The sequence below is a fragment of the Pinus tabuliformis genome, chromosome J, assembly GCF_031772625.1.
Source record: "Pinus tabuliformis cultivar Carrire ecotype Pingquan chromosome J, CPIR1, whole genome shotgun sequence".
Taxonomy (NCBI): domain Eukaryota; kingdom Viridiplantae; phylum Streptophyta; class Pinopsida; order Pinales; family Pinaceae; genus Pinus; species Pinus tabuliformis.
The window spans coordinates 367,173,404-367,191,084 of NC_142295.1; positions in this window are offsets into that span (position 1 = coordinate 367,173,404).

The window sequence follows — 17,681 nt, forward strand, 5'->3', positions numbered from 1 at the left end:
TTTGGTTTCATCACCTGAATCAGATCCTAGACCTTGTTGATTTGTAGCAACAGTCTTTTGTTTCCCCTTGTTATTGAACTTCTTTGGTCTCGATCCTAGATGTAATTTCCAACAATTGTCTTCATCATGGCCATCCTTTGAACAATGTTTACAGGTAAGTTTCTCTCCCTATTCCTTGACAATAACATTCTTATTTCCTTTTCTTTTAAACTTCCTTTTTCATTTCTCTCCAGATTTTAAAAGGTTTCTTGCTTGACCCTTGAGAAACATTCTTTCCTCTTGATTTTAAATGAGTTTCCTCAAAACATACTTCATCTAGATTGGTGGGATTAAACATAAGTATAGTATGTCTCAAATAACTATGTAATCCATCCATATACTTAAGGAGAGTATCTTGTGAGGCCAAATCAACACCCAATATTAATTATCTTCTTCTAAATCCTTATGTGTCACTTTGGACACTCTGACCTTTAGCTTTTCTAAAATTTTTCCAATCCATAATTTCTTTTCGCATGTAAGCTAATGGATAAAATTTCCTTCTTAATGTAACTGTAAAATCATTCCAAGAAGAGATGATTTTACCAAATTTCTTCAAATCTTCTTGAGTTATGGCCTCCCACCAAATGAGAGTTGCACCTTCAAAGTGAAGAGAATCAAATTGGATCTTAGTGACATCATCATCAATCTTTTGAATCTTGCAATAAAATTCAATTTGTTGAACCCAATTATCCAACATTTCAACATTTACTTCCCTATTGTACATTAACAATTCAAACTTGACATTAATATTAATCAAAGGAGACTTAGCATGTCCTCTCAGAGATGTAGGACGAGTGGATCTATGGGATGAAGGAGATGAATAAGGAGGTGAAGATGGAGGTGAGGATGGAGGTGAGGATGGAGGTGTAGATGGAGGTGGAGGAGGAGGAGGAGGTGGAGGCTTGATGCCATTATCCTCATTACATTTTGGTTGATTATAACTTTCTCCTTGAAACCTTTTTGTTCTCTCATTGTATAACACTTTCACCATCTCAGTCATAGCAAAGAAAGTATTTCTAAAATCTCTCTCATCCTCGAACATCATATCTTGTCCTTCTCCTTCTTCATGTGCCTTGACTTATGGAGTTTGTGGCCTCCTTCAACCAATTTGAGAGTTAGGTTCTTCAAGTGCTCATTCTCCTCTTCTCAATTTAGACCTTGTAAGCATTGAAAAACCTTGAAATTATGTCAAACCTTCACAAAAACCATGCTCTGATACCAAACTAATCCAAAATTTAAAAATGAAGGTTTCATGAAATGATTTGCAAGGTAGTTTATGTCTTTTAGGAAATAAACCATGATTGAAAAAGCACAGAAACTAAAGTAAATTTTGCACAATTTCAATAGTTAAAATGGACAATAAGCAGCATCAAAACACAACAAATTGATGACAAATTTCACCCCTCCTCCGATACGTCTCCGGGTCCAGATACAAATGGTGGCTTTTTTATAATATGTTCATATGTTCAAATAAGTCAACATAAAATCCTCATATTGAAAAAATAACACTTCCATTGTGTCTAGAATGCCCAAAAACCCTTGTGCAGCCTCTTCTTGGGCTAAAAAAGGTTGGAAAAAGGTCAAGATAGACCTCCTTCTCCAAACTATTTGCAAATAGCTCTACAAGCTAGTTCATTTTGCAACTTGGGCAACTAAATTGTTTTGTGGTGTAATGGTTTAGTACTTAGTTAGAAATCCAGAGGTCTCGGGTTCGATCCACAAAACTTGGCGTAGGAAAGCGTTTTGGTGCGTTGTGTTAAATATTAAATAATTTAATTTTTATAAGGTTGAAGCCCTCTCCTTATGCCACACTATTGGTTATTTGAGACCACATGTGACTGAGGGGCATGGGCCATAGGCCATGCATCCTCCCTGGCCTCGATCTCGGTCTCATGGTGCTTATATAACCTTGGCCTATGGCGCGAGCAAGGTGCCATGCGGGCGACACCCTTCACTTCCACTGGTGGTTGCATAGACACCAAATAACCAAGGGTCGAGTCAGTAAGGCGTGCCCACCGACCCGCCCATTACCACAACCAAACAAGCTCCTAAAGTTTAAATAGGGTTGACCTCCATTGAAAAGCAAGTGACACTTCTGACACACCAGTAGGGCATTAATTTGGTAGACGAGAGATTACATGTTTGATTCCTATGCAGCTTTGTCAGTCTGTTCAACAATTCTTTGGTGCAAAAACCAAGGGCAATTGGTGGCCTCTCATAGGGTCATGTAGCACCCTCTCATTGGCCCATGTGGTGAAAATTATTGGTCCACCACATCAACCGTACTACCATTCACTGTGCGCCACGTGCCCTCACGCCATTGGTCCACCTGATATTCATACATCCCAATCAGTTGATGACATAAACATGAAATCATCATATGGACTATCACATGGAATTTGTACCATGTATAGTCGACCCTACAAGTTGACTTTTTAGTTGTTCACTAAATAATTCAGAATGCGATAAATTCCTCATACGATGTCGGATTGAGGTGATTCAAGAGTTGTTGGAATCAAAACAACGAGCTTGAAAATTTGATGTTGGTTTCAGGAGATTTTAAGAACTTTAATCTTTTAGAATATTTTTGATCCCTTGGATCAATCAGTCAACTTGTTGCTATCAAGAGTAAACTATTGCTTCTACAAAATTACTTCAATATTTTACATATAGATGATAGCTTCAAGGAAAATTCAATGGTATCACAATGTCATTATAGATTCATTATTTTCATGGCCATATGTATGAGTATATCATTGTAACAAGGGTTCACTATGTTTTACCTACTATTCGACTTTTTTCACAATACATTTACAAAGATAATAGGACCACTAATTTTCTCCCAAATGTCTTATTGACTTCTAATATCTTGTCATTAGTTTCATCAATAATAACACTATTATGTCATGTAAAGCATTAAGACTTGTAGTTGCGGTAGGAGAGTCACTGATCACATATCATGGAGTATATTTTCATGCCTCCCCAAGGGTTACAGTATAGAGTATCAGTCACAGTCATGTCTCCATAACACTTGTTAATATTATCACAAAGGTTATGTCCACAAATGTATGTTATTGTCAATGACAAGTTCACCATATAGAAGATCATTATCAAATATCACTATTTGTTTATTTCAAAACACTAAAAGGTTTTGTGCATTTTTCATACCAAAGTGCTAAGAATTACGATGTTACTCATCCATGAACTTGGCAATCCACAGTCTAGCAGGTTGACTCATTGAAGGTGCCCAAAACACAACAAAAATTATAAATCAATAATTGGATTTGTTCATTTGATCCTTGAAGTGGTTCAACTCAACTATACAATTCTATCATAGTTCAAAAGCCACCATTATTTTGTCCTTATTTTGAAAAGTATTAAAACCATGACAACCCCTTAATTAAATTCACCAACTTATCTATGTGAATGAGTGACCCTTATTCAAAACAAGGCCAAATGATTGGTTCTTCCTAGTAGTTTCAGGCCACACACACACACACACACATATATATATATATATGAGTATGTTTTGAAGACTTTATCTTTAGTATTATATTAAACCAATTTGGACTTACAAGACCCAATAGTTCTATCAAAGGCTTTATGTGAGGCATCCATTTAAGGAGATCGTAAAAAACAAATGACATATTGAGTACAAGGATAAGAATGGGATTCATGGGTTAAACTTATTTTGAGATCACAAAGTCTTTTACTGTCTCAAGGTCTTTTTCTAATTGTTAATTTATCAAACACTTTCTTTGATAGTGACAATTTCCAAGTCTAGGGTTACAGATGCTCTCTGCATACATTGTGGGGTGACTGAGACAATCTAGTAACATTTTTGGAATGGTGAGTGTGCTAGATCATGCTCAGATATTATGTGGACCTCTTTTAATCACATTTTACAGAATCATTTTTTGGAAGGTTTCCCTATTACAAATTTAGATGTTAATGTATCATCTTGACTTCACTTTCCCTAGTAGGCCTCACCTATCATGATGGGGATGATATTTTTATTAAGGATATCTGATTGAGTGGTTTTCTTCCTTGTACAACGATACAGTGCTAATCACTCTCTTTTTAATTGATTTGTAGGTTTTAACCCTGTAGAAAAATTACCTACAAACAAATTCTTAAAAAAACAGAAAATATACAATGGATAGAAACTCAAAACAAATACACAAATATTTTCTCCTGGTGTTACCGGGAAAAGTTTCTATTTAGAACTGCTCTATCCCACTAAGGTGTGACAGTTTCCTTAGAAACAAATAGAGAAAACTACTTTTGTATTTCCTTTACGAACTATAGATAGAGAGGAATAGGAAGAGCCAACCTGTGTCTTGCGCTAATCCTTTGATCCAATCCCTCTCTCCTTTGACAGCTTCCAGATACCTGCTCCCTTACTTTCCCAGCTTCACCAAGTACCTGTAAGATCACAAAAGAAGAAAACTATACAAAGACATGGATCTATATTCATAAATAACTTAGGATCAGATTTAAGTTAACCATACAAATGTAACAAGCATCAATGATACAAAAAGCATGGAGGAGAAACTCAAATAGTTTTTATTGATAAACAAGAAGATCCAGGAGGAGTTACAACCGATGATTCCTGACCCAGCATCAACCTCCCAGCAAAGAAGCCCCTCTTCACCTCCAACAAAGCATAGATCACCCAATTCTATGATGTTTGTCTCAAAACCAACAACAATTCCTTACAATGTGCAAAATTCCAGCCTCTGGATCTCTGGGATGAGGGATCCATTTATAGATGTATGCAAGGAGGATGAGTCAGCTTGTGATTTGATTAGTGTCTTCTCTCTGTCAGTTCTTGCTTCCACTTGGAGACTGAAGGCCTCTTACTCATCCTTGGTCGAACTCAGTGAGGCAAGTGTCATAGGAGAAGATTCTGGAAGCTTCCATTGTCTCTCCACCTCACGGAATGACACTACCATTTGTCATTTCTCGCCCAACGCACCCTGAGAGTGCATTTAGGTGTGTTGCAACGCACCTAGCCAGTGGATTTAGGTGCTATGAAATGCACTTAGCTAGTGGAACAGCTGAAATGATCCTGTTTTGACTTATTCTGAGCAGTTTCTGGTGGAGAACTTTTGGGAGAAGCTGTAATTTGTTGACCTTGTTCCTTTAGGGGTTAGAACAACACTTTTAGGGACTTAGGAGCCCTTGGTTTATGGACATTTCATGCTTGGAGCTGTAAGGCACAAAAATGTCTATAACAGTTGCCCCCTAAAGTATGAGGTCGTTAATCGGGTGAAATGCTTTATTATGAGGATCCGAAGTTCTTTCAATGCTGGGAGGAGACCTGTAATAAGATACAATACAATACATTATCTTCATACTTTTTCATGATCGAGCTGAGGCGGGCATTCCCATGCTCAGCTTTATAAATTCATTTTCATGTACATAGGACAGACAATCGTCTGGTTGTAGACTGATGATTCTGATAGAGCCATCATCCTTTTGGTAGGATGATTATCTGTGCTGCAATGTTGTACATTTTAATGTATTTATTTTCCTGAATATATATCGCAGCCCGGATGGATGAAACTAGATCCGGGGTCTTCAATCTCGTCCGATCTTCACTCGAAGTACAATTCAATCCATGTGAGAAATGTTTTGAAGTCGAACATGGAAAGACATCGCTTGATTACCAGTCAATGATGTAAACTGTTAACAAGCGCGAGAGGAATCACCGATAATGATAATGATCCTCAAGGTACTGCAGTACAATTCACGTGGTGTGAATAAAGGACTTGGCGTCGAACACCACGCAAAATCTTTCAGTCGAAGGTCATTGATGTAAACCTGTCGCCGGAAGTGAGAAACTTGCCATTGAGGCATGCAAGCTTCAAAGTACTGAATGGGGTGTTCCTAGACCAACTTCTTGGATAATGAGCTGATGTCGACAAGAAGTGATCCGTCATAGGAGGGCCTTAATGAATCCCACATCAATGACATGGAACGGAGCAAATGATTTTGATGGAGGTGAAAACGATCTGATGATATACGGTTCAGGGTGGCGGTCATGAAAGAATGGAGTATAATGTATGGTAGTGGGTGGGACACAGGTGGCCTTTCTAGATGACTTCTCTTGAACATGTCGGCAACACTGATGTGATGGATTGGTAGCATTAACCCCAAATGTGGATGGTATGGTGTGACCATGGCGATGTGAGCGGTGAATGAAACAACCCAACCCCACTCGGGCACGGAGCGGAAGTGTCATGTTCAAGAGCGACTTGCTACCAATAAAGATTCTTTGAGTTTTCTTCCCAATTTTTCCCCAGTCAATGCCGACCAGTACCTCTTTATTTTTGTCAAGCTTGAGGAGGATAACATATGCTTGTTCTATAATTTTCCGTTCGAGCAAACCCATCGCTATGTTTTAACGAGCCTAGCGATAGTGAAACTCGTTCTCGTCTAAAGACAAGTTTGTCGCTATTAATCTTTTTAACGAGTTTAACGACAAAGACAACTCGGTCCTTTTCATTTTTAGAGAGTCTGAAAAGGTATGTAAAGGTAACTCCAAAATTCCTTTTTCGTCATCTAATCCCTTAAGCCCGAAAAAGTATAAAACAATACAGAAGGGATGAATTTTCGATAGCTTTAACGAGCCGAACAAAACAAGCGCTCGATCTTTTTATGCAATTAAAATCTAGATGAGGGATAGCACTTCCTATCCCTTTAACGAGCTGGAAGGCCAAGGACTTGGAAATCTTTTCATATTTTACGAGTCAGTTGAAAAGAGCTTAAAGAAGACTCGTCTTTTGAGGAACGAGTGATAAAATGGGTAGCAGCTGATTCCAGGTAAGGTTTGGAATTTTCCAATCACGGCAGTGTCACAAGGATGGCTATTGAAATCACTCTTCACAGTTGTTCCTCAAAATGGGTGAACAATCAAATGGAGGTGAATGATCGACCAATGAAAAAGTGGAGGTGACGATGCAAACACGACCAAGGCTTTAATGGCTGAAGTACTGCTTTCACGGTGGTTATTTACCAGGGAATAGTTCATTTTTTAATGAGCTTAAACACGGGTGGAAACATTTGCTCGGTGCGGGTTTATTTTTTAACGAGCTTGAACCTTGCGGTAACACTGCTCGATTAATCCAGCCATATGATAATAATGTCTCATATAAAAACTAAAATATTTAGAGTTTTGCCCCACATCCTTTCTTCATGCAAGTTAGGTGACGACCAATCCTACGATTTTAAAGGGTTAGAGGTCCTAAAAATTTAAAAAAATAAATAGTCGCCCATCGCTTGCACTCCAAAAGGTTTGCATGCCCCCAGGTATAAAACAGAGTTTCAAGGTTACCTCTACTTCTATCCGCCAAAACATTTGTTTTACCGAGAGAGGCCTACCTCTTACAGGTCACCCAAAGATTGTTCTATTCGTGGCGCAAGCAAAACACTTCTTTGGCAATGTCTACCGAAATAAACAAAGGTGAGTGGCGGCGCTCGCCAACTCACATAACTTTGACAAGAGAATCTTATTCCAGAATAACCCCCTCTTCCAATCACGGACGGGGGTACAGACTAGTCATATTCTCCCGCGGAAACCTACCCTATACCCGAAGTTTTCCTGCCGAAGCAGACCAGGATGCATGCCCCCTAGGTTTCAGTCATATCCCTCCGAATTACTCGCGCTCATTGGGAGGACGGACTGGAGATTGAGACATTTCTTGCATGAAAAGACCATTCAGGGATGGTATATGACTATTTGCTCTGTATGATCTGGGAAATGAAAGCTGGTCCATGAGCTTGACCACTCTTCCTTCGTGCGAAAAACACATTACTCTAAAGAGTGAGGAGACAATTGCCCCCATGCAATAAATATAGTCTCATCCAAGGAGTAGATTGTAATCCAGGGGTCCTTGAACTACCATTACGTTCATGCGAACTGTTTTCCTTCTCAATGTTATGGGCACATCGGGAAGGATCCCTAAAGGTCGACTAGTTCCTTTATCAAAGCCCGTTAGATTTCTCATCTCAGGCAAAAGCGATGGCGAACCAAGCACTTTCCAAGAAGTTGAGGAAAGGATACTCACAGAAGCCCCTTCATCTATGATGGTACCAGCCATAACCATTCTATATATTTGAATGATGATTCGGAATGGTACGCATGCTGGTAAAGAGGGTCTTCCTAGTTGATTCCAGTCGAAGGAGACAACTAGGTTGCTTGGAGGTGGGACCGAATAGACGGCCGGGTACGGCTCTGACGAACTTCCTTCCTACGGTAAAGGAATGGGTAAATTGCCCCCATGTTCGTCGGAGTCTGTGTTTATGAAGAGAATTTGGACGGTGTCGTCCTTGTTCTCTTCAGTGACTGTATCATCTGAAGATAAAACCTCTGAAGGCAAGACCGGGTCAACTGCCGCCTCGACCTTTTGACTTTCGTCTGGTATGGATCCAGATGGTTTATCTTCAATGATAGGTGCTTCAGCCGACCACTTGAGCGGGCCAGCCGGATTTTCAACTAATGACGGAATCGAAAAGAGTTTTTTATATCCAGGAGGAAGTCGTAACGGTGAAACCGGACGATCATCTAAAACTCTTTTAGCTTCGTCTAAGAAGGGACAACGGTGGACGGCATGATCGCCTTCGCACAGTTTACAAGGAAATCTACATTTCCCTTTTTGCCTTGGGGCTTCACTTTCACTAGTTGATGGTGTGCTTTCAACATGATCACCAGAGGTTGACGACACTGGGTTGTGCAAATGAGGAGACCAGTCCCTTAATATCCAAGGGATGCAAGGACAATCTCTGTGAAAGTGGTCTCCTTTGCAAATGACACATGGTGATTTAGGCCTGGTCGGTGCAGTGTGTGGATTTTCGCTAGATGACACTCGTTTTCCCCCATTCGCCTTTGGCTCCTTCTTCTTCTTCTCTTTCTTCTTCTTTTCCTTCTTCTCCTTAGGAACTTGACTTTTGGCTTTACCAGCCCCATCAAGCGAAGAGGAAGGAGGAGAGGAAGAATTAGAGGAAGTGGAAGGTTGGTGGGCAACTCTGGACTCGTCTAACTGCTGATTCGATTGTTCAGGAATAGTGGTGTTCTGAACGACATAGGTTGAGAAGAGCCATATAGGTAAACCAATTGTCAGCCCTGGAAGCGACAATGTGGCCATATGGGGTGCACCAACATCTCCCCAAGAGGAGAAGGGACTAGGATTTCCACCAAGGGGAATTCCTTGGTTGGTAGACTCCATTTTCTCAACCCAAGATCAACGTAGAAAAAGGGTAATGAATATTCCATTTAAAATAAAATTTTATACGCTTTGACACAACTTGTTTTTTCAATTTTTAAGAGTCGAGAAAAAACAAAAGATGACTCTACTCTCCTTCGATTTTTAATAAGCCTGAAGTGACAAGTGCTCAGATGGACCTTTTCCGTTAAGGAGTCTGAAAAGGAACGAAAGGGACTGCTCTGGAGGTCTAGGTAGAGGGAGTACCAAACCAATCGCAAAACTGCAGAATACTTTTTACGGTATGGCAGTCAATCTTCTCGAATGCTGTGTTCAGTGCATTACGATCAGTAGGGCAGCCGACACGGCTTCCTATGGATAAAGGATTTAAGCCTATAGGGGTCTCCCAAAATATACTCGACGGTACGTGGGAGCACAAGTTCGTACTGGCACTTATCATCTCAAAGTGGAGGAATCACCCAACCATCAGTGAGGACAACAGTTACCAGGCTTTACGACGTCGGAATACGTCTCTAGCCTAGACCTCTAAATGTTGTGTGTTAAGTTCCAAAGTGTTGTTATATTCATTGAATTTATTTTATGTTGATCTTGCTTATGAAGTTTGCCTTTTGGGTTCACCACGAGATGTAGATGTAATTCCTAAAATGCAATCTAAAGATGATAAACAAACTTTTATCTCTTTTCTGCAATGAAAATCCTAGCTACTAGGGGAAAAGAAAGACACAATCTTTTCACAAAGAGCAAAGAGCACACTGTAAATGCACTTTCCTAAATCAAGCCAAACAGATTGTCTATATGAAAATGCACATGCATGTATTTGTTTTTCACTTTCTTAGTATTGATGCTAAAAAGAAAGTTGATGTACAAATCTGAATTTGCTTTCAAGCGACAAACACAAACAAGCTTCTTTTCGAAATCAAAAGATAGAGACGATTACGACACTCTACGATTTTGAAATGAATACTCGTTTTGACACTAGAAAATCACAAATTCAGACCAAAGGCAATAGTAAAAGTATAATCGACCATCAACAACAATTAAACTTTCTCCTATGATCAAAATCGACACTTGCGACAGATCTAAATCAAAGGACGACAGTACAACTATTCTACTTTTGCAATGGAAAACTGTAAATGACTCAACAAACACACAAAAACATCTACAGTTCTTTTGTACAAATGAGGCAGAATATCAGTAAGGAAAAGGGGTTTTAAACAGTCATATACTGATCACAGGCTGCAAAATTCAGAGACAAAACTGGAAAGAATGAAGCACAAGAACCTCAGCTGCACAGGGCTAGGCTGATCAGCGCACCTGTAACACAGAGAAACTACATTGCAGCGCAGGTTTCCCTTTCGGGAAGTGAGTTGAAATGCAGGATCTCTTCACAGTAGCTGCGCTGGGCTAGAAACGAGAATTCTATCCGGGTTCTGGGTCACAGTTTGCAGTTTAGTCTTTGGTTTTTGGCCGAGTAAAAGCAATCAGTAATGCACAATCAGGGGTAGATCTAAGGAGGGTCTAAGAGCTATCACAAGGGCAATCAGATAGTCTGCGAATCAGCTGTTCAAATCATAAATAGATCCAGTGAATGGATTGAAGCAGCAGATGTCTACTTTGCATTTGTTATGGAAAATGCAGTTCGAATGCTACTTATAAGTTTATGAAACAAACAACAAGAGATACACAAACAAACTAATTAGACAATCTCCCCAGCGGAGTCGCCATTTTGTTACCGGGAAAAGTGTCTATTTAGAACTGCTCTATCCCACTAAGGTGTGACAGCTGCCTTAGAAAAAAACAGAGAAAACTACTTTTGTATTTCCTTTGCGAACTATAGATAGAGAGGAATAGGAAGAACCAACCTGTGTCTTGCGCTAATCCTTTGATCCAATCCCTCTCTCCTTTGACAGCTTCCAGCTACATGCTCCCTTACTTGCCCAGCTTCACCAAGTACCTGTAAGATCACAGAAGAAGAAAACTATACAAAGACATGGATCTATATTCATAAATAACTTAGGATCAGATTTAAGTTAACCATACAAATGTAACAAGCATCAATGATACAAAAAGCATGGAGGAGAAACTCAAATAGTTTTTATTGATAAACAAGAAGATCCAGGAGGAGTTACAACTGATGATTCCTGACCCAGCATCAACCTCCCAGCAAAGAAACCCCTCTTCACCTCCAACAAAGCATAGATCACCCAATTCTCTGATGTTTGTCTCAAAACCAACAACAATTCCTTACAATGTGCAAAATTCTAGCCTCTGGATCTCTAGGATGAGGGATCCATATATAGATGTATGCAAGGAGGATGATTCAGCTTGTGATTTGATTAGTGTCTTCTCTCTGTCAGTTCTTGCTTCCACTTGGAGATTGAAGGCCTCTTACTCATCCTTGGTCGAACTCAGTGAGGAAAGTGTCATAGGAGAAGATTCTGGAAGCTTCCATTGTCTCTCCACCTCACGAAATGACACTGCCATTTGTCATTTCTCACCCAACGCACCCTGATAGTGCATTTAGGTGCATTGCAACGCACCTAGCCAGTGGATTTAGGTGCTATGCAACGCACTTAGCTAGTGGAGCAGCTGAAATGATCTTGTTTTGACTTATTCTGAGCAGTTTCTGGTGGAGAACTTCTGGGAGAAGCTGTAATTTGTTGACCTTGTTCCTTTAGGGGTTAGAACAACACTTTTAGGGACTTAGGAGCCCTTGGTTTATGGACATTTCATGCTTGGAGTTGTAAGGCACAAAAATGTCTATAACACCTGGATCCCAAAACCAGGACTACGATGTTGATTTTTCATTATATTCCTTTCAATGTTACCATACATATATGTACATGACGAAGCATTCATAAACCCCAATACATTAACCATGGATTAGAACATAACCGTAGTTCCCTTGAACGGATCTTCAAAATACCATGGGAAAAAAACCATCATTCCCAAAACCATGTGCAAAACCCATGCAAAAAACCATAGGTAGGTCTTCCCACCTAATATAGGGTCCAAGAAAATAAATTCTCGGGCCACTGCCCCAGACCCCGTGCATGGGGGCTACCACCCCCTCTGTCGTGGAAAGAATATAATACACAACCAACATTCTCCCACTTGTTGTTTTCTTTCCACATAAGGAGTCACGGGAGAGTTTAGTCATTGGTCCATCCCTGCAATGCCCATTGTTTCTCTACACCAATAAAACTTCTCAATGCTCATAGACTTCATTAATGCATCTGCAACATTATTCAAAGTGTCCACCTTTACCAACAACACCTTTTTTTCCTCAACCATATCCCTCACAAAGTGATATTGAACATCAATGTGCTTTGTCTTTGAATGATAAGCAAGGTTCTTTGCCAAGAAAATTGCACTTTGGCTGTCACAATCTATCCATATAGTTCGTTGTACTAACCCTATACTTGAACACAATCTCTACAACCGAATTGCTTCCTTTCTTGCATGAGTGTCTGTCATGTATTCTAGCTTTGTAGTTGAAAGAGGGACTACAAATTTTCTTTTTTTCATCCAACTGTCTGCACCTCCAAATGAGTTAAACACATATCCACTTGTATATATCCTCTGATCTAGATCTCCAGCCCAATCCGCATCAACAAAGCCACAGATGTTAAGAACTTTTTCCAATCCTAGTCTTCCTTGGTAGCACAAACCATAATCAATAGTGCCACACAAATACCTGAAATCCCACTTCACTGTTATCCAATGCTCCTTCACTGGTTTTGACATAAACCTACTCAAAATTCCCACTTCATGTGCAATGTTTGGTCTAGTATAGACCATTTCATACATCAGGCTACCAAATGCACTTGCATATGGAACACGGGGCACGTCCTCGTCCTCTTCATGTGTCTTGGAACACTATTCAACAGATAAATTTACACCTACAGGAATAGGAACCTTCACCGGTTTACTATCCTTCATATTAAACTTATGCAGTATTCTCTCGACATACTTCCTCCAGTTTAACCAAAACTTCCTCTTTGCCTGATCTCATTTAATTTCCATGCCCAAAATATAGTTTGCAGCACCAAGATCTTTCATGTCGAACTTGGAGGACAATTGGATCTTCAAATCTTGGATAATTTCTTTGTCATTTCTAATTAGAAACATATCATCCACATACAATACTAGACAAATAAAACATCACCAATTAGTTTAAAATATACACAGTGATCTACTTTCCTTCTAGTGAAGCCGATTCCCCGTATATATGTATCAAATTTATGAAACCACGTCCTTGGTGATTGTTTTAACCCATACATAGACTTTTTTAACCTGCATACCAGTTATTTCTTACCCTTCACCACAAATCTTTTAGGTTGCTTCATGTAGATCCCCTCTTCTAGATCCCCATGAAGAAATGTTTTCTTCATCCATCTATTCTACCTCTTCATATATATCCCCTCTTCCATATCCCCGTGAAGAAATGTTGTCTTCATCCATCTGTTCTACCTCAAAATAAAAGTTATCAGCAACAGATAAAAGTAATCTAATAGAATCTACCTTGGCAATAGGAGAAAAAATATCACCAAAATCAATTCCCGACACCTAGGAATAACCTTTGTCTACCAAGCAAGCTTTGTATTTCTCCACCTTGCCTTTTTCATTCATCTTCTTCTTAAACACCCATTTGCTTCCAATGGATTTCTTTCCAGCTGACAACTCCACCAACTTTACCTTCTGAGGTTCATTTGGTAGTACTTCATGTTTAATAACATCTTTCACCTCTCTAAAAACCACATATCTGTTGTACACAACCTTCCTTATTCATGGGTTCCAAACATTATAACCTTTTAAACCATCCTTATACCCAATAAAGATGCACCTTTCATATTTACTATCCAACTTGGTTCTTCTCTCCTTTGGAGCATGTACATATGCATCATAGTCAAATACCCTTAGATGTTAAAGAGAGGGTTTCTTACCAGTCCATACCTTATGTGGAGCATTATCCTCCAACAGTGATGAAGGTGATCTATTAACCAGGTAACATGTAGTCTTCATCTCCTCTGCCCATAACTCCTGACCTAACCCAGAACCATTGAGCATGCTTCTTGCCTTTTCCATCAACGCGCTCTTCATTCTTTCTACAAGTCCATTTTTTTGAGGTGTGTATGGATTATTCTTCTACCATGCTATACCAGACTTCTTACAGAACTCTTCAAATTCCTTCTTGCAGAACCCTCCACCATTATTTGTCCTCAATACCTTTATCTTCTTCTCTGTCTGGTTTTCCATAAGAGCCCTAAATTATTTAAACCTGTCAAAGACTTCGTATTTATTCTTGAGGAAATATATCCATTTATTCCTTGAGAAGTCATCTATAAATGATACAGACTTACCTAGTGATGGAACTGACACAAGTCCAAACACATCATTGTGCACAATCTTTAATATCCCTTTGACCCTCTTAGCACCAGAGGGGAAAATCACCTAATTATTCTTCCCATATACACAATGTTACAAAAATCGAAATCTAGGGAAAAATTAGACATACCTTATACCATAACATTACCATGAAGTATTTGAAGGCCCTTCTCTCCAATATTTCCAAGCCTTTGATGCATAACATGGTCTTTTCTCCAGAAACCACAAGATTTTCTTCTCCACTGTCAAGAACCACAGAACTGTTGCCCCCATCAATAACAATGCTACCTAGAAGCTTGTACGAAGTTCCAATCTGAACTCCCCACATCAATAGCAGTTCTCCCCAAACCATCTTGCAGGTATCTTTCTCAAACACAATTTTTACACCTGCATCATCCATCTTTCTTACAGAAATTAGGTTTCTGGCCAATGCAAGAATATGCAGAACACCCAAAAGTGTTCTAATCCTTCAACCTTTCAACTTCAGCTTGAATTTTCTGCATCTGATGATTCTAGCCTTCCTGTCATCCCCTAAGAAGACAAAACCACCATTATATTTCTCATTCTCGAAGAACCACTCCCTATGGGGAGTGAAGTGAAAGGATGAACTTGAGTCAATCAACCATGCCTCATGATCTACATGTGTACTTCAAGAAGAAGCCAAATACACATCCCCACCTTCATCTAAGGTGGTTTTTGCCTCTGCAAAAGGATCATAATCAAATCCCTTTCCTTTCTTTGCATCTTTAGATCTACAGTCCTTTTTTAAGTGCCCTTCCTTTTCACATTTCTAGCACACCTTTACAGGTTTTCCTGGAGATTTATATCTCCCACTCCAAGAATTATTTTTGTTTATGATTTAGGACTGCCTAATATAGACAAGGAATCTCCATTTTGTCCTTCCATATTTTTCCATTTCATCTCCTCCACAACAAGGATGATACTATTTCATCAAACTTCAAGGTATTTGTATTTCTACCTATTGCAACTACCAAACTATCCCACGAATATGGTAGAGAGCACAACAAAATGATGCACTTATCTTCATCTAAAATTTTAATATCAATATATAAGAATTGGCTTGCCACAGTATTAACAATGTCCATATGCTCTGTCACTGAGTTCCATAGGAGAATTTTGTTCATCGGAGACTCAAACTGGTACAAAATCCCTAACTTTTCCCACAAATCCTTTGTCGTTGCTTCCCCTGATACATTCAACATTACTAAATCTAATATACACAACCCTATTGTGCTCTTTGCTTTCTGATCCAACTTTGTCTAGCATTCATCTGACGTTGTCATTGGTTTAGTACCCGGATCTACTGCGAGCCACTGATATTTATCCACTAGCAGATCCTCCATATTGAGTTTCCACAACTCAAAAATCTAACCATTAAATTTCTCAGCCTCTATGTTTCCACTACTCGCCATCTCTTTCACCGCAAGAATCGATCCTACAGATCTCCCATTGAACAAGGTCTACCATAGACCAAAGCAAAACCCCTCAACCTAAAGGCATCCCCTTGAAGCCGAAACAACTCCAATAACAAATCTAGGTTTTAACACTGTACATAAATTACCTGCAAACGATTTCTTAAAAAAACTGAAAATATACGATGGTGAGAAAGTAAAAATAAATACAAAGAGATTTTCCCCTAGATCTTAAAACTAGGACTACCAGATTGACTTTCATTATATTCCTTTCATTATTACAATACACACACACACACACACATATATATATATATATACATGTCTAAGAATTCATAAACCCCAATACATTAACCATGGATTATAACATAATGGTAGTTCCTATTTAGTCAATTTAGTGTCCTAAATTGCTACATAAATTATCAATCTGGGTATCTTAAACTGATGAAGTGTAGTGCACTATATGTGCTAGGTGACCTTTCCTTGCCTCACTATTTTGAAGTTTATGTTTGTTTTGGGGTTTCGTTCTTTTGATTCCTAAGGTTCTGCAATGTAATTGAAATCTTAATCTACTACTGCTAAGAACCCAGAAAAATGAAGTGAGAGTCTAAAAGTGCTTTAAGGCCAAATTTGGAAGTTAGGTTTTCAAAACAAGAAAGTGAAAAACAAAGATTCTCTTCTTGCTATTGTAATTGTTCCCAAATCATGAGCTGAAAGGACTCTTAAAATTGTTTTCTAATTAATTACAAAACCAAGACTTAAGTGAGAAAATGGAATTGCAGCTATCTATAACAAACTGAAAATAAAATACTCGAAACAAAACTACTTCTATTGTCTAGTCTACTTGTGAAATTAAAGCTTAGTGAACTACTGAATATGGAATTGCAATTAAACTATGGGAAAGAAACAAAAATGAAATTGCAACTATTCTATTGGTAAAAGCAAAACTAAATGAAGTATTGTTATCACTCTGCTATATAATTTAGGGAGAATTAACTCCTTATGATAGCAATATTTGAGAGATTTCATTCTTCATTGTTCTAAAAGAAGTAAACATGAGAATGCAAGGAAAAACTCAGTCATAAATAAAACATTTTACCACTTAGTCTTAGGTTCAACCATCAACGAAGGGCTTTTGAAAATATCCATTTAAATCATGAGTTACTAAATTGATAAGAAAATGGCATTGGAATACTTAACCCAAGAACTAATGAACAACAATAAGAAAGACTCATTTATAAATACAATATTTCACCATTTAGTTTGCAGATTTAACTATCAAAGAAAGGTTTTTGGAAACATTCATTTATATCATGAGTGACTACACTAATAATAAAAAGGCATTAAACAACTTGACTCAAAAACTAATGAACAGCAAGAAGTCTCATTCATATACTCAACATTTCACCATTTAGTAGGAGGATTAACCATCAACGAAAGGCTTTGGAAAAAATTGTTTATATCATGAGTGTCTACACTAACAAGAAAAAGGCATTAAACAACTTGACTCAAAAACTAATGAACATCAAGAAGTCTCATTCATAAACTCAACATTTCACCATTTAGTTTGAGGATTAACCATCAACAAAAGGAT